The sequence below is a fragment of the Trachypithecus francoisi genome, unplaced genomic scaffold, assembly GCF_009764315.1.
Source record: "Trachypithecus francoisi isolate TF-2019V2 unplaced genomic scaffold, Tfra_2.0 Lachesis_group5, whole genome shotgun sequence".
Classification (NCBI taxonomy): domain Eukaryota; kingdom Metazoa; phylum Chordata; class Mammalia; order Primates; family Cercopithecidae; genus Trachypithecus; species Trachypithecus francoisi.
This window is the reverse complement of record NW_022681470.1, coordinates 84,980,544-85,005,860: the sequence shown is the minus strand read 5'-3', so window position 1 is coordinate 85,005,860 and position 25,317 is coordinate 84,980,544. Positions and strand designations below refer to the sequence as shown.

The 25,317-nt window shown below is 45.7% G+C and overlaps 1 non-coding gene across 1 annotated transcript; it reads left to right on the top strand.

The window, feature by feature from the left end:
* The first annotated feature begins 22,999 nt into the window (after positions 1–22,999).
* Positions 23,000–23,129, top strand: LOC117077055. The gene has a single exon (XR_004434644.1). It is a non-coding gene; the product is annotated as a small nucleolar RNA SNORA61 (small nucleolar RNA).
* The last annotated feature ends 2,188 nt before the right edge of the window (positions 23,130–25,317 follow it).

The window sequence follows — 25,317 nt, the reverse complement described above, 5'->3', positions numbered from 1 at the left end:
GAGGCAGGAGAATGGCAGGAACCCAGAAGGCGGAGCTTGCAGTGAGCCGAGATCATGCCACTGCACTCCAGTCTGGGCAACAGAGCGAGACTTGTCTCAAAAAAAAAAAAAAAAAAAAAAATTATATATATATATATGTAGAGAGAGAGAGAGATCAATGGAACAGAATAGAATCTAGAAATTCATTTGGACATATATAGCCAATTGGTTTTGTTTAGATGTTCTATGGCTACTGAGACTTTATAGTGTTTGCTTAAGCATTTGTTAATGCTCATATTTTTAAAATCTAAGCAAAATTCATCATTACCATGTCTCATGACATAGAAATTTGAACTTTAATCATCCATTTGTTCCACGCTGAACAGACTTAGAACTATTTTCTAAAATAATATGTGCTTTGCCTGTGAACACTCCCTTGGCCCTTCTTTGTGCATTGGACTTGAATTTAGTCAAGTGGCCTATCTCTAATTAAAGCACAAAGGTATGTGCTTAATCAGTAACATAAAATAACTCTCATTCATTCAAGAAATATTTACTGAACAACTGTATGCCAGGCAATTCAGATATTACTTGGAAAGTATAACCTCTAAGACTACATATCAAAAGTTTGATTACAAAAATAATATTTACCAGAATAACCTGAAATATATGTAGTCAAATTATTTCACTACTTAATCTAGAATTGTTTTTTGATTTTTTCAGACAGGGTCTCAGTATGTTGCCCAGGCTGGCCTTGAACTTCTGGGCTCAAGGGATCCTCCCACCTCAGCTTCCTGCATAGCTGGGACTGCAGGTGCCCACCACTGCACCCAGCTTTCTTCTTTTGATTAAGGCGGACTCTCAGATTGACACATACCTGGGCCTCACAGTCATGTCTCTTCACAGTTAACTATGCTCTAGTACTACGTTCTATGACCTAAGCCAAGCAGTGTTACAAGAAGCAATTGCAGCTTAGCTAGCGTCAACCCACCGAAATTTCTTCAAAACTACATTAAGCTAATACAGCTCTTTGGCTGTCCCTGGGTTCTCATGAGGTTAGGCTGTGGGCTAAATTTCTCATCTTTATTTTCATGAGTGTGATGACAAAAAAAAAAAAAAACACTGATTATTTGAATTAATCTGAATGAACATCTATTATCTGCAACTGGAAGAGCCTATGTAACACCTGTAGTTTTATAACAAAAATATTCCACAAAGCAAGTCTAGGGGGTCCCTCTAGTATTCTGCCTGGAGTAGATATTGCCATCAGCTCTGGGTTCCAGAATCTCTTATAAACTTTATCTTCCGGCCGGGCGCGGTGGCTCAAGCCTGTAATCCCAGCATTTTGGGAGGCCGAGACGGGCGGATCACGAGGTCAGGAGATCGAGACCATCCTGGCTAATACGCTGAAACCCCGTCTCTACTAAAAATACAAAAACTAGCCGGGCGAGGTGGCTGGCGCCTGTAGTCCCAGCTACTCGGGAGGCTGAGGCAGGAGAATGGCGTAAACCCAGGAGGCAGAGCTTGCAGTGAGCTGAGATCTGGCCACTGCACTCCAGTCCGGGCGACAGAGCGAGACTCCGTCTCAAAAAAAAAAAAAAAAAAAAAAACTTTATCTTCCTAGTAATCTCAGTAATTCCAGTGCTGGGTCCCAGATATTTCCTTAGCTCTGAAATCCAACTCATATCAAACTACCTGGTGATAGCTCCCCGAGGTTATCTGATGGGCATATTGAAATGTAATGTGGTCCAAAATGGAATTCTTTATTCCTTTCTCTTAATTCCTCTTCCAAGACTTCCTATCTCCATAAATGACATTAGCATCCAATTCACCCACAAATCCTGGTGTGTCCTTCATTCCTCCCTTTCCTGCAGGCTCCATAGCTAATCTATAGGCAAGCCCTGTCAATTCTACATCTCCAGGCTTGCCACTCCCGTGCATCTCCAGCCCTCTAGTTCAAGCCATCATCATGTTTCATTTGAGTCACTGCTAGAGCCTCCTGATTGGTCTTCTCAATTCTGCCCCTGCCCTTCGCTACTTTCTGTTATACATAGTAGCAGGAGTGATATTCTCAAAAGATAAATCTAATCATATGAAACTCCTACTTAAAACTAACCAGTGGCCAGGTGCAGTGGCTCACATCTATAATCTCAACATTTTTGGAGGCCAATGTGGGAGGATCGTTTGAGGCCAGGAGTTCAAGACTAGCCTGGGCAACATGGAGAGACCCTCATCACTACAAAAATTTTAAAAATTATCCTGGCATGGTGGCACATATCTCTAGTCCCAGCTTCTTGGGAGGCTGGGGTGGGAAGATCACTTGACCTCAGGAATCTGAGACTGCAGTGAACTGTGTGATTGCATCTCTGCACTCCAGCCTGGGCAACAGAGTGAGACTCTGTCTCTAAAAATACATTTTAAAAATACAATAAGGGCTGGGCGCAGTGGCTCAAACCTGTAATCCCAGTACTTTGGGAGGCCAAGATAGGCGAATCACTTGAGCCCAGGATTTTGAGACCAAGCTGGACAACATGGAGAAACCCCATCTTCACACAAAAAAAATGAAAAAAATAGACAGGTGTGGTAGCGCACACCTGTAGTCCCAGGTACTCAGGAGGCTGAGGCAGGAGGATTGGCTGAACCCAGGAGGGTGAGCTGCAGTGAGACCCTGATCACACCACTGTACTCCAGCCTGGGCCACAGAGTGAGACCCTGTCTCAAAAAAACTAAAATAAAATAAAATAACTGGGAGTATTTCTCCCTTTCAGCTAAACCATGATCAATATAAAGGCCTTCGTGATCTGTCTCCAACTAATTTACCAATCTTATTTATACAACTCCCCTCCTCACCACTGTTCTTCAGCTACACGACTCTAATTTTTGTTATTAGAAAATCCTTTCCTGTCTCCTGAGCATTAAATCTTTTTTTCCCTCTGCCTGGATGTTCTCCTCCTGGAGTTTAATGAGGACTGGCCCTTCTTACCTATGATCTCATCTTCCCCATTAGGTAGCACTCACATGCCACCTACTCAGAGACAGCCTTGGTTGTCAGCCAAATGGCTCTTTCTTTTCTTTTCTTTTTTTGAGATAGTGTCTCACTCCATCACCCAGGCTGGAAAGCAGTGGCATGATCATGGCTCTCTGTAGCCATGACATTCTAAGCTCAAGCGATCCTCCCACTTCAGCTTCCCAAGTAGCTGGGACCACTGGTGTGTGCCACCCCACCTGGCTAAATTTGTTTTTGTAGAGACGAGGTTTTGCCACGTTGTCCAGGCTGGTCCCGAACTCCTGGGCTCAAGTGATTCACCTGCTTCGGCCTCCCAAAGTGCTGGGATTACAAGTGTGAGCCACCATGCCTGGCCCCTAATGGCTCTTTCTAAAGCACTCCTGTTTACCTTCCCCAGTTTACCATCTCTTTCTTTATAGCACTTAACAAGACAGGTAATTATCTTCTTTTTAATTGTTTGTCTGATTCCTTGTTGATTTCTGTCTTCCCACTAGATTATAACTTCCATGCTTTCACGCTCCTTACTTGCATTTAGCATATTTTCTGGCATATAGTTGGTGCTCAGTAACTTCTTTTTTTTTTTTAGAGACAGGGTCTTGTTATGTCACCCAGGCTGGAGTTCAGTGGCTATTCAACAGACATGCTCACAACTCACTGCAGCCTCAAACTCCTGGGCTTAAGCAATCCTCCTGCCTCAGGATCCTAAGTGGCTGAGACTACAGGCATACCACCACATCTGGCTGATTTTTTAAAAAAATTTTTTTAGAGATGGGATCTTGCTATGTTGCCCAGGCCAGGCTGGTCTTAAACTCCTGGACTCGAGGGATCCTCCAGCCTCAGCCTCCCAAAGTGCTGGGACTATAGGTGTGAGCCCCTGCACCCAGCCTCAATACATTCTTGTTGAATAAATGAACAAATAGCATTCAGTTGGAGAGAGATCTGCATGAAGAAAAGGACTTAACTATTTATGCCATGCACTGGATCAGGGGCTGCATAATGTGGTGCAATAGAGATGCCACTAAGGGTCAGACACTCCACCATCGGGCTCTGTCCTCTGTGACTGACAGAAGCTCCAAAAGCTTGTCATTGTGGAAGCTGCAATATCCTGGGTCCTTGCCTCTTCAGTCTACTTTCCCTGTTTGTGCTATCTGTCTTGTAATCCTTCTCAGATGACTTGTACATTTACAGTTTCCCCAGTTCTACCCACAGACATTAATTTTCAGAAAAAGGTCTGAGCAAACACCAAGTAACAGTGACAGCCTCTAGCATTAACTGTCCTTAAGGTGGTTGCTTTTTACCTGGCAAAAATCCTTAGCTAAGCCCAGGACGCTTTAGATCAGGGGTTCTAAGTTTTCATAACTCTTTTCTTTTTTGTGTGTGTGTGTGTGTGAGATGGAATCTCACTCTGTTGCCCAGGCTGGAGTGCAGTGGTGCGATCTCAGCTCACCACAACCTCTGCCTCCCAGATTCAAGCGATTCTCCAGCTTTAGCCTCCCAAGTAGCTGGGATTACAGGCACCCGCCACCATGCCCAGCTAATTTTTGTAGTTTTAGTAGAAATGGGGTTTCACTATGTTGGCCAGGCTGGTCTAGAACTCCTGACCTCAGGTGATCCATCCACCTCAGCCTCCCAAAGTCCTGGGATTACAGGCACAAGCCACTGTGCCTGGCCAAGTTTTTGTAACTTTTGAATATTTTGTGGTAACTGCATTTATTATTTTATAAATGACAATGCAATTTGTAAAGGCCAGTTTTGGTGGAAAAGTAATTAAAATAAGGATGGAAATTATTACACTTGCTGGAAATGTCTAATCTTTGTCCTCAAACAAATGCTTATTGGCTGTAAGCAAACTTATATGTTAGTTCTGAAAGAAAAAAACATAATGAAATAACTTGTACAAAACACTGCAGATATATCTTCAAAGATTTTTGTCTAACAATTATGGAGGAAATGAAAATTACATGTAAATTATAAGCTGAGAATCAAACGAATGCATTGACACACATTCCAAGTCTTTGGAATTATTGATAAGAATACAGCTTATTACAGATCCTTTCATCAAGAGAAGATACTGGGGTTTGATTTTCCTTTGACAACATTTTCAAAAATATTGATGGTACAAGACCATCAAAGTCACCATCACTATCTCCTGCTGAAATCCCAGCCAAATCTTCACCCCACCCCACTTAGTCACTTGCAAAAATCACTCACATTAAAACCAAGTTCTGGCCGGGCGCGGTGGCTCAAGCCTGTCATCCCAGCACTTTGGGAGGCCGAGACGGGCGGATCACGAGGTCAGGAGATCGAGACCATCCTGGCTAACCTGGTGAAACCCCGTCTCTACTAAAAATACAAAAAAAAAAAAAAAAAACTAGCCGGGCGAGGTGGCGGGCGCCTGTAGTCCCAGCTACTCCGGAGGCTGAGGCAGGAGAATGGCATAAACTCGGGAGGCGGAGCTTGCAGTGAGCTGAGATCCGGCCACTGCACTCCAGCCCGGGCGACAGAGCAAGACTCCATCTCAAAAAATAAATAAATAAATAAATAAAACCAAGTTCTTACACGTCACTCAGGTAAGAGAAATAATTAGAAACTGAGGAAAGAAAGAAATCACTTTAGAGTAATAAGGAATTGGCTGGGCACCTTGGCTCATGACAGTAATCTCAGCACTTTGGGAGGCCAAGGCAGGTGGATCATGAGGTCAGGAGTTTGAGACTAGCATGGTCAACATGGTGAAATCCCATCTCTACTAAAAATACGAAAATTAGCTGGCAATGGTGGCAGGTGCCTGTAATCCCAGCTGCTTGGGAGGTTGAGGCAGGAGAATCACTTGAACAAGAGCGAAACTCCATCTCAAAAAAAAAAAAATAGCCAGGCATGGTGTGCACCTGTAATCCCAGCTACTTGGGAGGCTGAGGCAGGCGACTGACCCCAGGAGGTGGAGGTCGCAGTGAGCCAGGATCACACTACTGCACTCCAGCCTGGGCAACAGAGCAAGGCTCCATCTCGGAAAAAAAAAAAAAATAGAGAATAATAAAGAGCTGGCTCACGCCTGTGGTCACAGCTACTCTGGAGGCTGAGGCAGGAGAATTGCTTAAGCCAGGGAGACTGCAGCTACAGTGAGCTATGATCGTGCGTGTGAATAGTCACTGCACTCCAACCTAGGTGACATAGCAAGACACTGTCTGAAAAAAAAGAAAGAATAAGAAGGAGCTCTGTAGGTAAATTAGAACAGACTTGTATTTGAGACCTTGCCTTCACTGCTGCCATGAGGTAGGGCATGGAGGGACACTCAAGGAGGAAAAGCAGAGATCTCCAGCCCCAACCCTATTCTGTTTTGAATTGTCTGATGAATTGGGATGATTCCAACCAAGGTCCACTGGCATTTAAGAACACTAAAAATACCAGAGGGAGACTCACCTGAGTGAAAGAGGAGTCCAGTCAGTTGACCTGATTGTAAATGTGGGCAGAGAGGGAACAAGAAAATACAGTAAGTTTCCTGTCTCCTTTGTATGGGGCTGGGTGCTGGGAATAGTGAAGGTCACAGAGGTGGTGGTGTGCAGGCAGAGGCAGACACATTTTGGATGGAGTAATCAGTGAGGTCCTCTCTGGAGACTGAGATCTAAATGATGAGGCAATGAACGGGGGCAGTAGAATGCAAAACTGAGGGAATAAGGCCCCTAGGGTTTTTTTTTTTTTTTTTTTTTTTTTTTGAGACAGTTTCAGAGTTTTACTGTTGTTGCCCAGGCTGGAGCACAATGGCGTGCTCACTGCAACTTCCACCTCTTGCATTCAAGAGATTCTCCTGCCTCAGCCTCCTGAGTAACTGGGATTACAGGTGCCCACTACCACCCCCGACTAATTTTTTGTATTTTTGGTAGAGACAGGGTTTCATCATATTGTCCAGGCTGGTCTGGAACTCCACCTCAGGTGATCCACCCACCTCAGTCTCCCAAAGTGCAGGAATTACAGGCATGTGCCCAGCCAGAGGCCCTGAGGCTTTAAATGGCTTAGTGTAGTTGAGGAGATGAAAGAAGACCACTTAATAGAACACAGATGAAGAAGGAGGAGAGCACAGATTGGAAAAATGGGCAGGGGCCACCTCACACAAGCCTCTAAGGTGTGGTTAGGAGTTTGCTCTCTATTTTAAGAACAATGAAAGCCCTGAAAGGTTTTAAGCAAGGGTATGACTTGGTCGGATCACTCTGGATGTTCCCAAGAGAAGGGACTAGAGAGAAGATGGGAGCTTTGAGGTCCATTAGAGGCGAGGCCGCTGCAGTGGAAGAGCTGGATAAAGCGTTCTTGGGAATTCTGAAGGGGGATGGCCCAAAGAGGAAAACACTGGATTTCTGCTAATAAAACCAAGCTTGATGGGATTAGGAGGGGCGGCTCAAGGCCAAGAATTTAAGTCCAGCCTGGGCAACATAGCGAAACCCCAGTATCTACAAAAAATAAACAAAAATTATCTGGGTGTGCTGGTGCGTGCCTGTAGTCCCAGCTACTTTGGAGGCTGAAGTGGGAGAATCACTCGATCCCGGGAGTTGGAGGCTGCAGTGAAATGATTGCACCACTGCCTGAAATGAAAGAAATAAAAAGTTAGGGCTCAGGAAATTCATCAAAAAATAAAAGGGGCTGCGTGCAGCGGCTCACACCTGTAATCCCAGCACTTTGGGAGGTGAAGCAGGTGGATCACTTGAGGTCAGGAGTTTGAGACCAGCCTGGCCAACATGGTGAAACCCCGTGTCTACCAAAAAATACAAAAATTAGCCAGGCGTGGTGGTGCATGCCTGTAGTACCAGCTACTCAGGAGGCTGAGGCATGAGAATTGTTGAACCCCAGAGGCAGAGGCTACAGTGAGCCAAGATTGCACCACTGCACTCCAGCCTGGGCAACAGCGTGAGACCCTGTCTCAAAAACAAACAAACAAACAAATAAATAAATAAAAGGGATACATACATGTTGGTGAGGCAGGTCATATTTGTTATTCCTGTAGACAGGTGCTCTCTAGCCATAGTTGAACTAGGGTAGTTACATCACTAGACTTTCAGGGCCATTTTTCTCTCTATAAAGAACTTCGTTAGCATGAAGGAAATTATTTCCTCCAAATGACAAATGGCATTTGAGTATTTCAGAGTCACGATTCAGAATATTTATGTAAGCCAGATGGGAGCAAGAAGAGGATAAACTAGGACTGGCAGAGGTGGAACTTGTTCCAAATACAAGACGGACACTGCCATCCTGTTCTTCCCAGGATGTCGCCCCCATCTGCCACACCCCTGCACTTCCTCCCACAGCTCTTTCCTCTCCTTCCCTCCTCACCCTTTCATCTTCTCACCCTGATTCAAACCAAACAGACAGAACCAATCTTGGAGGGAAATCTGTCGTCATCGAAGACAACTGGTCGGTTGCAAAACATATTGGACAATCAGCCACACATGCTGAGAGAGCACATGTAGGTAACACTAGAGAAGACAGTCCTGGCTATAGGGGAATGCCGAGTTCTGGGGCAGAACCTGCCCTGGTGTCTGCCAGCATTTCCAACAATCCCTGCAGTTAGGAGAACCAAAAATTCAGATGTCATCCTTGACAACTCCCTCTCTTCCCCAGCCCTCGCATAAAATCCATTACCAAATCTTGTCAATGTTCCTCCTAAAGATCTCCCAAATCTGCCCCCTCCCTCCCCTGCCACCCCCTCCACGCCACCCCAGTCAAGCTCTTTCTCTTCTTTCCCCTGAGTTCTATGAAAGCCTTCTCCCTGGCTTACCCCATGAGCCCCTTTCAAATCCATTCTCCACATTGCAGCCAGAGAAATCTCTCAAAACGCAAACTTGTCACTTTACCCTTCTCCCGTGGGCATAAAAGTTTTCAATGCTTCCTTTTGTTTTAGGATACAGACCAGATTCCTTACAAAGCCAAGGCTGCCTGTTCTGGTCCCTGCCCAGCCCTGCAGCCTATGAGTGCTGCTAGCCTTTTGATTTCTCTTTGGCATCGCTTGGTCTGTTACCCTCTGCATATTCCCTCCCGTATGTGGTCCCTCTGCCGAGAATGCTCTACTCTCCCCACTTTATATTTTTACTTATTTTCTGAACAACAGCTCAATATCGATTTCTCAGGGAAGATTTCCCTGACCTCCTAACTAGGTCAAACCCTCTTACGCAGCAGCATGCACCTGTCCTTCACAAGGCTGATCACACTCACACCCCTGCATTCATTTGCACAATTATTGGGTTAAAACCTGTCTCCCTGGCACTAGTCACAAGGCTTCAGCTTCTCTCTGCCAGTCTGCCCAGGAAGCAGAAGATGAGACACATTAGACGATCGGGCTCAGAATAGAAGGCAGAGAGAGTACGATGATGACCCCGACAGCAAAGGAGTGCCTGAGACCTGGTTGTCTAGAAGCAGAGCCCGAGACCAGGGAGCACAGCTGCTTGTGATCACTGTAGCGCTGTTCTCAGGAAAGACCTGTGAGGGAGGAAGGGAAGTGCAGTGGAGGGCTGTGGACCCCAACCTGCCTGGAAACAAGGGGCCAGCTTTTGTGCCCCAGTATCAGCCAGTTATTGGCTGGAGATGTCCCCCTCTTCCTGAGGGAAATTGGCTCATAATTTCCATAACTTCCCAGTAGGGCAGCTCTTCTCAGCCAAGGGCAATTCTCCTGAGACGAAGGAAAAGGAGAGCAGCCGTGATGTGTTGGTGGCTCACACTCACAGCAGCTGGGATGGGGATCTGGGCAAGGCACCTCCGCATCTGCTACAGGGTGGTAGCTAAGAGTTCTATATATATACATATATGTACACACACACATATGTATGTATATAAATTTTTTGAGACGGAGTCTCTCTCTGTTGCCCAGGCTTGTGTGCAATGGCGCAGTCTCAGCTCACTGCAACCTCCACCTCCCGAGTTCAAGTGATTCTCCTGCCTCAGCCTCCCAAGTAGCTGGGGTTACAGGTGCATGCCACCACATCTGGCTAATTTTTGTATTTTTAGTATAGGTGGGGTTTCACCATGTTGGCCTGGCTAGTCTTGAACTCCTGACCTCAAGTGATCCGCCCACCTTGGCCTCCCAAAGTGCTAGGATTACAGGTGTCAGCTACCATGCTGGCCTATTATTATTATTTGGGGGACAGGGTCTTGCTCTGTCACCCAGGCTGAAGTGCAGTGGTGCCATCATGGCTTATGGCAGTCTCCACCTCCTGCATTCAAACGATCCTCCCACTTCAGCCTCTTGAGTAGCTGGGACTATAGGTGCGCACCACCACACCTGGCTAATTCTTTGGTATTTTTTTGTTGAGACAGGGTTTCTCTATGTTCACCAGGCTGATCTTGAACTCCTGGGTCCAATCAGTTCTCCCACCTCGACCTCCCAAAGTGCTGGGATTACAGGCATGAGCCACTGTGCCCGTCCAAGGGTTCTTCTTTTAAAAATACATATGGTAGGCTGGGTGTGGTGGTTTATACCTGTAATCCCAGCACTTTGGGAGTCTGAAGTGGAGGATCACTTGAGCCCAGGAGTTACAGACCAGCCTACGCAATACAGAGAGACTTATCTCTACAAAAAATACAAAAATTAGCTGGGTGTAGTGGCCCGTACCTGTAGTCTCAGCTACTCCAGAGACTAAGATGGGAGGATTGGGTGTAGTAGCCCATGCCTGTAGTCCAAGCTACTGCAGAGGCTGAGGTGGGAGGATTGCTTAAGCCCAGAAGGTTGAGGCTGCCGTGGGTTGTCATTGCACCATTGCACTACAGCCTGGATGACAGAGCAAGACCTATCTCAAAACATATATATATAAAATAAAATAAATAAAATATGTAAAGGCCAGGTGCAGTGGCTTACACCTGTAATCCCAGTGCTTTGGGAGGCCAAGTGGGGAGGATCACTTGAGGCCAGGAGTCCGAGACCAGCCTCAGCAATGTAGTAAGATGCTCATCTCTACAAAAAATTAGCAGGGTCTAATGACTTGCCTGTACTTCTAGCCTCTGGGGAGGCTGAGACAGGAGGATCATGTAAGTCCAGGAGTGCAAGGCTGCAGTGAGCTATGATTGTACCACTGCACTCTAGCTTGGGTGGCAGAGCATGACTCTGTCTCTTAAAAAACAGGGGGGGAGAATTCTGATGATAAAAGAAGGCAAGTTAAATAGTAAGATTACATGAAGGTAGAGGGGAGTCCTTCATCTTTCCTTCCTTTCTTTTTCCCAGCCAATCAGAAGCACTGCATCAAAGTCAGAAATGGAAGTCAGTGAAACAAATAAACAAGAGGATCCTGTGAGATTGTAAAAGGATTACAGCAACATCCCACGGCTGTCCGGCATGGGTCATGTTAGCATATAAGCAATGATGTCTGCACTGAACCCTTCCTGCAGTGGACTGGGTCTTTGTTTCCTTTTGTGTCTCCTCTAGATCTTGTTTTTCCAGTCCTTCTAGCAATTCTATGAGCTACCCAGTGTCTTTCTGGTGTACTTGTTTTCCATTCTAAATTGCTATAATTAGTTTCTGTTGCTTACAACTAAGATCCCTGTAGTATGCCTTATCCGGGCCCCTGCTGCACAGCCCTGAGTTCCCCTCCACCTACTGACTGCAGAGGATAGGATGGGCCAAATGCCAGCCAAATAGTTCCTGACCCCAGCCACCAGGCTGCAGCCACAGTGGAGGGCTCCTCAGTCTTCTGGAGCTCTGAGGGCAGGTTGGAGGAAAGGAAGGGCAGGGTTCTGCCTTTAGATCAAAGCACTATGGATTCAGAACACGGGGAGGCTGTGGAGAAAGCCTCCGTCTATCAGAGCAAGCCTCCAGCATGATCCAGTACTGCTCAGGTGAAGATGGACACAGCCAACACATTTCCTCTGCAGAAGAGATGTGACTCACAAGCTCTTCCCGAACCAGCTGCTCATGGAGGAACATGTCAAGAGCTTAGCATTGTCATCCACTGCCTCGGCTTCTTATGGAGGGGCAGCCATGTCCTCAAGCCACATCCAGACTTCTCACCACACTTCAGACTCCTATCTCCAGCACTACCAAGTACCCGCCACCTCTGCAGTCATCCCAACTCATCTTGACCAAGCCTAGCCTCACATCGTTGAGAACAGAAGACTTTAGCAGAGGAAGGGGCCTCCCCGGTACCTATTTCTCTCAGAATCTGGCAGCAGTAGAAGTCAGAGAGCCCTTTTAGAAAGGGGCATTTTTCTCACTTGCTTTCTTGCATTGTGATATCACCTCTGACATCTGCACCTTGGGTAATCTGAGGATCAGTGCACAACCTTCAGTCCCAAATTTCCATGGAGTATGAATTTTCTAGGCTTCACCTTGGACATTCCTCGCTTATATATCCCTGGCTCATTCCTACTGGTAAGACCAAATTTCAGCAAGTTGGTGCACTTAATTCTTCCAGCTATTTCCCATATCCTCACCAACTAGTGCTCACCTGTTTAGCCTCCCAGGACTATTCTGGACTACATTTCAGATGTTTCCAGCCACCTCCTCTTTTAGCAGCTACTATCCAAGTCTTTGTACTATTGCTCACCATCTGAGGTTCATCAAATGGAAATTATGAACCAGATGATAATTTATTACGGTTTCTTGGTTGCAAGCAACTGAAACCAACTTCAGCTAATCAAACAAAAGAAGAAGTTGTTGAAAGGTTATCATGTAGCTCACAGAGGAGACAGGAGGCTGGAGAGCCAGTCTTGAAATAGAACTGGAACCAATGAAACTGGCCAATTATTTTGTCTGAGAGTTGCTGAGGAAACAAGTGTCATCCAAGTGTTCATTTCTGATGATGCAAGACCCTGTCTCAGGAGACAGTCTGAGTGCTCCAGCCTAGGTCATGTGCCTACCTCTTGGCTATGAGGAAAAGCCTCTTGATTTACTATCCTACAAATAGTCCACACAAGGAGAGAGGGTTAAATCCACAATCAGAAATTGGGGTGCTATATCCAATAAAGGGGAAATGGAGGTTGAGCAATTTTTTTTTAAATGGCCACTATAAGTACCTATGTTGTTGTATGTTCCATCAGCTCACCTCACCGCTGCAGAGACCACACAGGAAAGCTCTCCCACACTCCCCTGCCTGGCCTGCTCCATATGGCTTTGACCCTGTTACAGTAGGTAGCTAGTCAGGCATGAGCCAGGCAGACGAGAGCTCCCACATCGACCCCACCAGGAATATCAGGTGACCACCAGATGATGATCCGGCAGTTGTCACACTGTCTCTCTAAAATAATAATTGGTAGCAGCTGGTGCCAGAGAAAGGCAGTTTCCCAATAGATAGAAACGCCTGAAGCTGGTGATAAGCAGCTTCCCGATAAGATCTCAGGAGTTGTGTGAGTGAGCTCATGCATGTGCACTAAAGCAAAATGGCAGAGTTTAACTGGTATATGTTCTCCTGGGGACATTCCACTGGTAAGGGAAGAATGTTTCAAGTGAGCATGCATACAACTCCAGTAAACACACTGCGCATGCTCCCGTCCCAAGTGCTAGCAGGCCACTGTGCATGCGGACAGCCCACCCCAAGGGAGGAATCAGTGGAGAAGGGACACAAGACTCCAGAAGCATGCCAACGTATAAAACCCCAAGTCAAAAGGTCAAACCACACACTTGACTTTCAGATCACCCACTTGGCCCTCTTCCAAGTGTACTTTCCTTCTTTTTGTTTCTGCTTTAGAGATTTTTTTTTTTTTTTTTTTTGAGCTGGAGTCTCCCTCTGTCTCCCAGGCTGGAGTGCAGTGGCATGATCTCAGCTCACTACAACCTCTGCCTCCCGGGTTCAAGCGATTCTCCTGCTTCAGTCTCCCGAGTAACTGAAATTACAAGCACCCACCACCATGCCCAGCTAATTTTTGTACTTTTAGTAGAGACAGGGTTTCACCATGTTGGCCAGGCTGGTCTCGAACCCCTGACCTCAGGCGATCTACCCACCACCTTGGCCTCCCAAAGCGCTGGGATTACAGGTGTGAGCCACCGCTCCTGGCCTTTGCTCTAGAGCTTTTTAATAAACTTTCACTCCCGCTCTAAAACTTGCTTCAGTCTCTCCTTCTGCCTTCTGCCCATCCGTCAAATTCTTTCTTCTGAGTAGGCAAGAATAGAGATTGCTGCAGACCTGTATGAATTTGTCGCCAGTAACTCGGATACCCACCACCGGTAACAACCCCAGCGGCTTTTACATCAAGTTCCACCGACCCTGGAAGCTGACCAGTAATGGTGCTTAACAGGCTGCCTAGAAGAGTCTCCAGGGTGCCCTCTGGGGGTCAAGAGCAGGTATAATCTTTTTTTTTTTTTTTTTTTTTTTTTTGAGACGGAGTCTCACTGTGTCGCCCAGGCTGGAGTGCAGTGGCGCAATCTCGGCTCACTGCAAGCTCCGCCTCCCGGGCTCCAGCCATTCTCCCGCCTCAGCCTCCGAGTAGCTGGGACTACAGGCGCCCGCCACCGCGCCCGGCTAGTTTTTTGTATTTTTAGTAGAGACGGGGTTTCACCGTGTTAGCCAGGAGGGTCTCGATCTCCTGACCTCGTGATCCGCCCGCCTCGGCCTCCCGAAGTGCTGGGATTACAGGCTTGAGCCACCGCGCCCGGCCAAGAACAGGTATAACCTTTTAGAGGACCGGAACTTTGTAAAGGTTACTGAAAGAATGAATCCAACCAGACTGAGTCTCAGGGTATGACACTCAAGTAGGTGTCTGATCTTCCCCATTGTATAGGCAGCATCATCCGCTCTGGAACCTGGAGAAAGAACCTGGGGGCTTCAAGATTTCAGAGGTCATCAATCCAGTGACCTTCTAATTTGAATGGTCTCCCTCCACTATCTTTCCCCCATTGTCTGCTCCATTCAGCTCACTGGGCCATTAGCTTCCCCTCCCTCTAGCAGTGATAGCCCCTTACCCCCAGGGTCCAAGGATGGGACAGATGTTGGACTTCCAGTGATACAGTCCAGGAAGGCTCAAGAGGAGATGCCACTGTGGTTAAAGCATCCCATAAAAGTGGCTGGGAAATCCTGGTCCTGTTTTACTTCTGTGGTGGAAAGTTTACTTCTACACCCACTGAGCAAACCAGATTGTTCCTCTCTTGCTTGTAAGGAGTCCACAGGTCCTTTCAAATTTATTCCATAAACACTTATTCAGCATTTACCATATGCCAGGTACCATGCTATGTACTAGTGATATTGCATCTACAGCTTCGGGGGAAGGAGACATTAATTAAAAGAATGCACACAGATGTAATTAAACTGTGATGTTTGCTATGAGGGAAGAGCATGAGAAGTTTTAGAACAGATGACTGGAGGATCTGTTATCTGCAGGTCAGGGAAGCTTCCCCTGAAGAAGTGATGCTGAGTCACTATCCAAGGGTCAATAGAATGAAATGAATGGAGGGGGAGATAAGGAAGAGTATGCTTGGTAGAAGGAGCTGTGAAGAAGAAAAGTCCCGAAGGCCAGAAGAGCTTGTGGTGTTTGGAGTATGGAAAGACCTGGGTGCTGATGTGAGAGAGGGTCGGGGAGAAGGGCTGTGGATGAAGGGCCTGCTGAACCTGACGGGGCCGGGACTGGTGGGGATTTAAGCTAAATGGATTTAAGCAGCCTGCTAAGTGAAGAATGGATTGAGGGAGGAGAAAGCATTCAGAGAGGAGGCAGAGGAGTGGTTTCGACCTGGAGAAAGGGAAGTGGATGGATCTAAGGGGCGTACCGGATTTGGAATTGAGAGGACTTGATAATGGATTGGAGGCGGAGGATTCCCAGGATTCTGACTTGCACACTTCTTTCTTTGGCATTTACAACAAATGACCCGAGTGTAGCCTCATTATGGTTGGGGACGTTGTCTAGTCCTCTTTGTTCTAGGTGCACAGTGCATGAATCCATCCTCGGTGCGTGAAAATAGTTGCTTTTCTCCACCCCGGGGAAGGCCTGCAGGTCTCACATCCCCCGGGAGGTGGCAGAGCAGGAAAACCAGCCGTTCACTTTTCCTGTGGCCAGAAACCCACTTCCTGCCGCAGGCCAGTTCGACTCCCTGGGGAAATTTTTCCCACATTCCAAATTCCCGGAAACAGCTCTTTCCCTAGCCTTTCGGAACTGCTGGAGTGGAGGGCGTGACATGACCAGGGAACTTCTCTTGGGGGCCAAGGCCTGAACTGACTCAATCTTTTGCAGTGAGGGCCTCTTTCTTTTCGGTTGAGCTTCTGCAGAGTTCTGCAGAGCTTCCATGTCGCATGGCCGGCCTTTCGCAGGGCACGGCGCGGAGCCGACAGGGCCACCGGGGCATTTCTCCCTGCTCTGTGGCTGCAAAGAGCGAGAGAGCTTAAGGGAGCCCTTCCCAGTCACATCCCGGGGAGATTGTGGGGAGCCCAGAGAATGCCTCACCAGGAGTCAAAAAATAGGTTTACACGTGGGAAAGCTGGGTTAGAATACGAAAAAGAGTCGGGCATGGCCAGGGAGCGAGAGACCGGTTCTGAAAGGCCAGGGGCAACAGGTTCAAAATACCCCTGGAGGATGTAGGTAAAGGACTGGGATTTACCAGCTGGGCGCGGTGGCTCACGCCTGTAATCCTAACACTTTGGGAGGCCAAGGTGGGCGGATCAGTTGAGGTCAGGAGTTCGAGACCAGCCTGGCCAACATGGTAAAACCTCCTTTCTATTAAAAATACAGAAATTAGCCAGGTGCCTGTAATCCCAGCTACTCGGGAGGCTAAGGCAGGAGAATCGCTTGAACCCGGGAGGCACAGGTTGCAGCGAGCCGAGAACGCACCACTGCATTCCAGCCTGGATGAGAGAGAGTGAGACTCTGTCTAAAAATAAATAAATAAATAAAAATAAAAAAAGACTGAGATTTACAAATATGGCTCTCTGAGTGAGGAAAGAGCAAAACAAAGTCTGGGGGCAGATGAAAGAATAGAGAACAAGGACAGAGTGAGGAACACAGAAAGTTGAAGGGCACTTATGGGGACGCATTGCCAATGAGGAGCGGAAATCAGAATCCAGAGCCATCTCACCTAATGTTGGTGATATGGTTTGACTGTGTCCCCACCCAAATCTCATCATGAATTGTAGCTCCCATAATTCCCACGTGTTGTGGGAGGGACCTAGTGGGAGATAAGTGAATCATGGGGGCGGATCTTTCCGGTGCTATTCTCATGATAGTGAATAAGTGATCTGATGGTTTTATAAAGGGAAGTTTCCCTACAGAAGCTCTCTTCTCTTGTCTGCCAACATGTGAGACCTGCCTTTCACCTTCCCCCATGATTATGAAGCCTCCCCAGCCATGTGGAACTGTGAGTCCATTAATCCTCTTTCTTTTGTAAATTGCCCAGTCTCTTTTCTTCCTCACCCCTCCTGCTTCTACTCCTTCTACTTTCTGGCCCCTCATTAAAGAGTAGGAAGAACTAGTGGTTCCCAGTTTCAGGAACTTCAGTACACTGACCACACGTATATCTCCCTCAACCTGACTCATACCTGAAGTGCCATAATTTAATTTCATAGCTGTATTAATCTAGGTTTATGATCATATTTTAGTGTATATTACATATTTGATTTTTTTTTCAACAAACATCTGATGAGGATCTACTTAAATTATGAAAGGCCCATTCATCATTTAATTCCATCGCACATACTCTGGCAGGATAATACATTTACCTGTTATCAGTCATTTCCTCCTTAATTTTGATCCCTGGTTTCCATGTGTCACCTCTAACTGGTCTTGTGTAATAGATCCATACTTTGGTCCCCTGGTCAGGACTGCCTGATAGTGTCTGTCCTCTGAGTCTATTGGTACACATTACCTGGACTTGTCCTTGACCACTCCTTGCCTTGTAGTTCAAGTGCTCCAGCTACCTTGTGTAACCTACAGTTCTCTGATGCATCATTCTGTATCACACACCTGCATCTTTGCTTGTTGCCTCTATTGGCTGAGGTATTTCTTGACCTGTTGTATTAGTCAGGATTACCCAAAGAAGCAGAACTTATAGTGTGTGTGTGTGTGTGTGTGTGTGTGTGTGTGTATGTGTGTGTGTATTTACTGAGACAAGGTCTTGCTCTGTCACCCAGGCTGGAGTGCAGTGGTGCAGTGGTGTGATCTCAACTCACTGCAACCTCTACCTCTTGGGCTCAACAGATCCCCCAACCTAAGCCTCCTGAGTTCCTGAGTAGCTGGGACTACAGGCATGTGCCGCCATGCCCAGCTACCTTTTTTTTTTTTTTTTTTTTTTTGAGATGGAGTCTTGCTCTGTCTCCCAGGCTGGAGTGCAGTGGCGCAGTCGCAGCTCACTGCAAGCTCCGCCTCCTAGGTTCATGCCATTCTCTTGCTTCAGCCTCCTGAGTAGCTGGGACTATAGGCGCACACCACCACGCCTGGCTAATTTTTTGTATTTTTTAGTAGAGACAGGGTTTCACTGTGTTAACCAGGATGGTCTCGATCTCCTGACATCGTGATCCACCTGCCTCGGCCTCATGCGCCCGGCCTTTGTTGTTGTTGTTGTTGTTGTTGTTGGAGATGGAGTTTCATCACGTTGTCCAGGTTGGTCTTGAACTCCTAGGGTTATGCAGTCCACCCACCCTGGCCTCCCAAAGTGCAGTATTACAGGTGTGAGCCACTGTGCCCAGCCCTGTATTTTCTTTTAATTATAGAAATTGCCTCATGTGAGGAGGCTAATCAGTCTCACAGTCTGCTGTTTGTAAGCTGGAGAACCAGGAAAGCTGATGATGTAGTTCAATCTGAGTCCAAAGGCCTGAAAACCAGGAATGCCAATGTCCAAGGGCAGGAGAATATGGATGTCACAGCTCAAATAGAGAGAGCAAATTTGCCTGCCTTCCACCCTTCTGTTCTATTTAGGACCGCAAGGGATGATGCCCACCTACATGGATGAGTGCAGACCTTCTTTACTCAGTCTACTGATGAGCTAATCTCTTCTGGAAACACCCTTGCAGACACATCCAGAAGTAATGTTTTATCAGCTATCTGCACATCTAATTGACACGTAAAACTACCATCACAAATTCACTCCTTGTCAATTTGGCATCCATATGGGTTGCATCTCCTTAAACCATACTTAATCCCCAAATAAAAACAATAACAAGATCCTAATTCTGACTAATATGACGTCTATCTCATACTAATTCCTTCCCCAGAAGAGGAGATGAAGCTCTTGAGTGATGTTTACTGTTCTCCAGGTAAATACTATGACGTAAAATTAACTTAAATACAGATATAAAGTGAATACATTTTATATTACATAATAAGGGAGTAAGAGAAGAAAGAAAATGAAGGTATTTGCTTAAAATGTGTACATATACATGAACATATAACAAAATGGGGAGGATATACGTCAGTTACAGTCCTCATTTCCATAACTGGTCATGTGATCATAGCTGGTATTGATCACTACCTTCTTCTACCACCCATTCTGTATTCCATTTGCCTTCAGCAAGCACTTCAGTTGGTCGAGGTTTGTTACCTGGTGGAGTGACACAAACCTTCATACCTGAAGGATCTGGGTCATTCATAGTCCTGCCTGGATTGCGCTGTTGTAGTTTTCCATCGACCTTAATCACAGGGTGTGGTAATACTAAGAGATACCCTAAGAGACCTCCTGTATTCCATACATACTCTTCCTTACCTCCATTGTGGAGTGGAGGTCCAATTTCCCCTTTGGAAGTCTGGACCAGTCACCCCAACCAATACAGTAACTCCCTTCTTGGCCTATTGACTCAGAGGCATAAAGAGCCCAAAGAGTCTGGGTGGCAGTCTTAGCTTCAAGTTCAATTGAATCATTGTTGTGTCTCTTAATGGAAGCATTCCTCCCTCCAGAACTAAGACCTCTAGGCCAGCAGAGCATAAAATTGCAGGAACAGGAAGCAAAAATTTTGCTAGTGGATCACTAGGGTAATGGCAAGTGGTGCCATTTCTATTTCCACCCCTTGATTCCTGGACCCTTGAATCTTGGCCCTCAGAGAAATAGCACCATATATTGGATGCTGATTCAGAGCACATATAGCCTCCTGAATGGCCTTGCCCTGGCATCACAAGGCATTGCCACCTAGCTGGAGTAATAACTGAGACTTTAAAAGCATCCAGCTGCTTCAGGATGGTGGGGAATGTGATAAGACCAGTGAATTCCATGAGCATGGGTTCATTGTCACACTTCTTTTGCTGCAAATTGAGTTCCTTGATCAGAAGCAATGCTCTATAGAATACCATGATGGTGGAGGCATTCTGTAAGTCCACAGATGGTAGTTTTGGCAAAGCATTGCATGCAAAGAAAACAAATCCGTATCCAAAGTAAATATCTCTTCTAGTGAGGACAGAACACTGCCTCTTCCACAGTGGAAGTGATTCAGTGGTAATCAATTTGCCACTAGGTAGCTAGCTGACATCTTTTCTTTTTTTTCTTTTCTTTTCTCTTCTATTTTCTTTTCTCTTTTCTTTTCTTTCTTTCCTTTCTTTTTTTCTTCTTTTGAGATGGGGTCTCATTCTGTCACTCAGTCTGGAGTGCAGTGGTGTGACCATGGCTCACTGCAACTTCTGCCTCCCAGGTTCAAGCAATCCTCTCACCTTAGCCTCCCAAGTAGCTGGGACCACAGGCGTGGTCACCATGCCTGGCTAATATTTTGTATTTTTGGTAAGGAAAGGTCTTGCCATGTTGGCCAGCCTGGTCTCGAATTCCTGACCTCAAGTGATCTTCTTACCTCGGCCTCCCAAAGTGCTGGACTACAGACGTGAGGCACCATGTCCAGCCTCCTTGACCTGTTTTCATCCAGCCAATTCCTCCTCATTTTTGGGAATCAAGTTAGTTGTCATCACCACCAGGAAGCCTTCCCTGACTACCCAGATAGGCACTTAGTATGTGCCATGCTCTATGCTAGACACTGGGGATCCAAAGATAAATAAGTCACAGTTCAGAGCCTAGAAGTGCTCCCAGTCTAGAGGAGAGAGCAGTGTGGTAAGTGCTATGATGGAGGTATGCACAGGTGCATGGGAACACTGACGAAGGGCTCCCAGCCCAGATGAAGTAGGGAAGGGACCCAGAGGAAGTGACACATCAGCTGAGCTAGGCAACGGAGGAAGCAGGGAGGGGGAGAATGTTCCAGACCAAGACTTCCTGGTGAGAGAAATTGTAACACATCTGGGCAACTGCAAGTGGTTCAACATGAACTAAATAGAAAAGGAAGAAGTGATAAGAGATAAGTTTTACCCATAAGCAGGGACAAGATGACAAAGGGTCAAGCTATGAACTTTGTCATTCAAAAGACTTTGGGCTTTATCCTGAAGACAGTAGGAAGCTCCTTAAGGACTTTAAATGGGGAAGATGGGATCACATCTATTTTAAATGATAACTTGCATTGGGCAGAATAAATGAGAGAGAGCAAGGCAGGAGGCAAGGACTCCTGTGGAAGGTCATATGTGAAATGACCCTGGCCTGAAATAAGATGATAGTGGTGGGATTAGGTGGGGAGAAGTGGGAAGATTCAGGAGACATCAAGGAGCTAGAATTGCCAGAGCAGAAAAGAAAACCATACAGGTTTCTAACTTTGGCACTTGGAAAAAGTGTAGTATTTTTGTCAAAATAGGGAACACTGGAGAGATCAGGTTTGGGGAAAAATATTTGTTTTGGGCAAGTTGAGTTTGAGGTTCTCTGGGATGTTTAGATGAGGTACCCAGTAGGCAACTTGCTATGCAAATCTAGAGTTCATAAAAGCCATTTGAATTTCATGACCATTAGGATGGCTACTATTTTTTTTTTTTAACACACAGAAAATAACAAGTGTTGGTGAGGATGTGTTGAAAGTGGAACTCTTGTGCACCATTGGTGGAAAGGTAAAATGTTGCAGCCTCTGTGAAAACAGTATGGTGGTTCCTCAAAAAAATTAAAAATAGAATTATGATTTTGTCCACCAATTTCACTTCTGGGTATATGCCCAAAAGAATTGAAAGTAGAGTCTCAACGAGATATTTTTTTCACCCATGTTTATAGAAGCACTATTCACAACAACCAAAAGGTAGAAGCAACTAGAGGTCTACCAATGGATGAATAGATAAACAAAATGTACACACACACACACACACACAATGGAATATTATGTAGTCATGAAAAGAAGGAAATTATGACACACGCTACAGCATGGATGAACCTCAAAGACATTATGCTAAGTGAAATAAGCCAGTCACAAAAAGATACATACTGTATGAGTCCACTTACATGAGGTACTGCTACTTTTTGTCCTTGAGTTAGAGAATAATCTAACTCATAGGGACAAAAAGTAGAATGGTGATTGTGGGGAAGGGTAGGGAAGGGGAAAATGGGGAGTTATTGTTTAATGGGTGATGTGGTTTGGCTGTGTCCCCACCCAAAACTCATCTTGAATTGTAGCTCCAATAATTCCTACATGTTGTGGGAGGGACCTAGTGGGAAATAAATGAATACCATAGTATTCTGTGGCAGTGAATGAGTCTCATGAGATCTGATGGTTTTATGAGGGGTTTCCCCTTTTACTTGGCTCTCATTCTCTCTTGCCTGCTGCCATGTAAGACATGGCTTTGCTCCTCCTTCACCTTCCACCATGATTGTGAGGCCTCCCCAGCCATGTTGAACTGTGAGTCAATTACCAGTCTTGGGTATGTCTTTATTAGCAGCATGAGAACAGACTAATACAATGGGTATAGAGTTTCAGTGTTGCAATATGAAAAGGGTTCTGGAGATGGATGGTGGCACTGGTTATACAACAACATGAATGTACTTAATGCCACTGAACTGTACACTTAAACATGGTTATGATTTTTAAAAACCAAAAAATGGTTATGATGGTGTCTTAGTCCATTTTCCATTACTTATAACAAAATACCTCAAACTGGATAACTTATAAGAAATGAAATTTATTTCTTACAGTTTTGGAGGCTGGGAAGTCCAAGGTTGAGGGGATGAATCTAGTGAGAGCCTTCTTGCTGGGGGGTGCTCTCTGCGGAGTCCTGAGGTGGTGCAGGGCATTGCATGTAGAGGGGGCCAAGTATGCTAGTTCAGCTCTCTCGTCCTCCTCTTTAAGCCACCAATCTCTGATCCTTTGGTTCCTTTTCCCATTGGATCTGAACACTGGTCTTGGTGGTTGTAAAAGGAGGAAAAGTAACACTGAAGGTGGCTTTGCAGTCTTGTAGTCTGGTATATCGTTTCCACAATGGTTTGAAGTAATAATAATAATAATAAAGCCATAGTTCCATTCCTGTGATAACCCATTAATCCATGAATTAGCTCCCTATGACCTAATCACCTTTTAAAGGCCCCACCTCTCAATACTGCCACACTGGGGAATAAATTCTGACATTAATTTTGAAGGGGACAAACATTCAAACCATAGCAGATGGTAAACTTCATGTTGTGTGTATTTTACCACAATTTCTTGAAAAAGCCATTAGAGCCACCAGTCTTAATTTGGGAATCTTTAGACTGTATAGGTGACAATCAAGTCATGATCTCACAGAAAGCGAGAACAGTAGAGGAAAACTACTAGTTGTAGGGTTGGCAGAGTAAAAGGAAGGTGCAAGAGGGCCTGCGATATCAGAAGGAAAACAGGAAGGAGTGGTAGCACCGAAATGGATGAAGGAGAGCTCATCTTAGGGTCAGAAGCTACTGACACATCAAGAATGAGAAGGACTAAGAGGAATCCTGTATTTAGCGACAGAGAGAGCGTTTATGACCTAGGTGGGGGCAACCTCAGGGGAGAGGTGGGGTAGAATTCAGATTGCAATGGGGTGAGGAGTATGTGAACTGAGGAAGTAGGAAACAGTGCAGCATCCTGGAAGCTTGTTTATGACAGAGGGAGAGGGAAGATGGTGATAAAGACAGATGCAGCCGGCTATCCTAAGTTGATGACAAGATCACTAGCTTTGCAATTTGCCCCAGTGTCATGCTCACTTAAGCATCCTTTTGGATATATACATATTCCAACGCCCACATGAACATCTAGCCCACCAGACAGAGTAATGACTTGAGGAATCGGCATTCTAGTTGATACACTTTCCCTCAAAAGTTTGGTTAGCTCAAGGTTAGATCTGACAAGATCAAGTTTTTGAAAGTGGAAAGCTCATGACACTGAACTGTTTGGAGATCCCCACGTGCCCACACTGCACCTCTCTTCTATGTCTTTCTTAAACCGTCCTCCCTCCATGAAATGTCATCCCTCAGACACACACAACTTGTTTTGTTTTATTTTCAAAATTTTTTGTAGAGACAGGGTCTTCCTGTGTTGTCCGGGCTGGCCTTGAACTCTTGGGCTCAAGCAATCCTCCCGCCTTGGCCTCCCAGAGTACTGAGATTACAGGCATGAGCCACTGCACCTGGCCACAATTTGTTTTATTCTTACACATTCTTTGAGGCTCAGTTTAGTTTCTCTCCTGTTTCCCTCACTGAACAGCTTCTTGTTTCTATAGCCCTTGCTCCCAGCATATATGTAGATGTTCAGTAAGTGCTTATGGAATTAGTGAGTAGATGGCAAAGAAGGATGAGGTTGAAAATGCTTAATTAGGCCGGGCGCGGTGGCTCAAGCCTGTAATCCCAGCACTTTGGGAGGCCGAGACGGGCGGATCACGAGGTCAGGAGATCGAGACCATCCTGGCTAACACGGTGAAACCCCGTCTCTACTAAAAAATACAAAAAAAAACTAGCCGGGCGAGGTAGCGGGCGCCTGTAGTCCCAGCTACTCGGGAGGCTGAGGCAGGAGAATGGCGTAAACCCCGGAGGCGGAGCTTGCAGCGAGCTGAGATCCGGCCACTGCACTCCAGCCCGGGTGACAGAGCGAGACTCCGTCTCAAAAAAAAAAAAAAAGAAAATGCTTAATTAATAACAGAACAAAAAAATCCTTTCTTTAATGAGCAGTATTTATTGAACATTTGCCAGGCGCACACCAGGTATGACCGGTGTACAAAAAGATAGGGACCCTCTCCTTAAAGAGTATATCCATGGGAGCTCTTTTATCACACCTTTCATGGTTGAAAGGAGAATAGTTATATTTGGCCTCTGTGCTCTCAAAATTATTTGTTCATACTTGAGGCTGGCACATTGTGTACAATAAATCTTTGTTGAACAGAAGAATGAACCTTTATTATAGAACTTATAATACGATTTTTTAGTTTTTATGTGTGATTTTCTCCTCCACATCATGAGCTCTTGGAAGCCAGGAACTATGCCTTATTCATGTTTGTTAACAGAATCTAGCACAGAGCTTTGTACATAATAAGTGCCAAAAATGTTTATTGGCTAAAAGAATGAATTTCTAATAGAGGTAACAGCAATGCATACACAGCCACACATACATGTAATTTACATTCTCTTTTTCCCCCAATTTTTTTTTTTTTTTGCATAGGAAGCCAGGTGAAAAATC